The sequence below is a fragment of the Lynx canadensis genome, chromosome D4, assembly GCF_007474595.2.
Source record: "Lynx canadensis isolate LIC74 chromosome D4, mLynCan4.pri.v2, whole genome shotgun sequence".
Taxonomy (NCBI): Eukaryota; Metazoa; Chordata; class Mammalia; order Carnivora; family Felidae; genus Lynx; species Lynx canadensis.
Genome location: NC_044315.2, coordinates 7,024,781 through 7,026,114, shown reverse-complemented (window position 1 = coordinate 7,026,114; position 1,334 = coordinate 7,024,781). Strand labels below are relative to the sequence as shown.

The following is a 1,334-nucleotide window of genomic DNA, read 5'->3' as shown; positions in this document are numbered from 1 at the left end:
TCACCAAAGAATGCCAGCAAACCATAAGAGAAGAGGAGGAGGAACAGAGAAGAACTACAGAAACATCTCAACAAATTAAAAAAAGATTGAAATTATATCATGCATCTTTTCCAGCCACAATGTTATGAAACTAGAAATCAACCACAAGAAAAAGTGTGGAAAGAGCACAAATACATAGAAATTAAATAACACGCCATTAAGCAATGAATGGGGTCAACTCAAAAAATACATGGAGGCAGGGCGGTGGTGGCGGCCGCCCAGAGCGCATGAGCGAGTGGCTCCTTCCGCTCTCCCGCGGGTCTCCGCCTTCTGTGGAGCCTCCGCCTCCTCCTCTGTTGCGCTTCCGGCTTCCTCCTTCTCAGGCTACTCTCAGCGCATGCGCCCATCGGCTCCGTTATGGCGACCCGCAGCCCCAGCGTCGTGGTTAGTGATGATGAACCAGGTTATGACCTAGATTTATTTTGTATACCTCATCATTACGCTGAGGATTTGGAAAAGGCGTTTATTCCTCATGGACTAATTATGGACAGGACCTAGCGTCTTGCCCGAGACGTGTTGAAGATGGGTGGCCATCACATGGTAGCCCTCTGTGTGCTCAAGGGGGGCTATAAATTCTTCGCGGACCTCCTGGATTACATCAAAGCACTAAACAGAAATAGTGATGGGTCCATTCCTATGACTGTAGATTTCATCAGACTGAAGAGCTAATGTAATGACCAGTCAACAGGGGACATAAAAGAAATTGGTGGAGATGATTTCTCAACTTTAACTGGAAAGAATGTCTTGATTGTTGAGGATATAATTGACACTGGCAAAACAATGCAAACCTTGCTCTCCATGGTCAAGCAGCATAATCCAAAGATGGTCAAGGTTGCAAGGCTGCTGGTGAAGAGGACCCCTCGAAGTGTTGGCTATAAACCAGACTTCGTCGGATTTGAAATCCCAGACAAGTTTGTCATACGATATGCCCTTGACTACAATGAATACTTCAGCGACTTGAATCATGTTTGTGTCATTAGTGAGACCGGAAACGTAAAATACAAAGCCTAAGATGAGATTTCAAGTTGAGTTTGGAAGCGCCTGGAGTCCCCTTGGAATCACCAGTCCCATGTTCTAGTTCTGTGGCCAGCTGCCTAGTAGAGCTTAGTGCCTGTATCTCCTAAGAATTTTATCTCTTTTGTATTTTAGAAATGTCAGTTGTTGAATTCCTGAAGTCTTTATTTGCACTATGAGCATACAGACTATCAGTTCCCTTTGGGTGGATTGTTGTTTGACTTGTGAATGAAAAATCTCTTACACCACACCACTATTGAATGAAAATAATGAAATTGTAT

At 44.2% G+C, this 1,334-nt stretch overlaps 1 pseudogene across 1 annotated transcript; it reads left to right on the top strand.

Annotated features, from left to right (window-relative positions):
* Positions 1 to 396: 396 nt before the first annotated feature.
* On the top strand, positions 397 to 1,129 carry LOC115499422 (annotated as a pseudogene). Its single transcript, XR_003964155.1, has one exon. The product of XR_003964155.1 is annotated as a hypoxanthine-guanine phosphoribosyltransferase-like (transcript).
* The last annotated feature ends 205 nt before the right edge of the window (positions 1,130 to 1,334 follow it).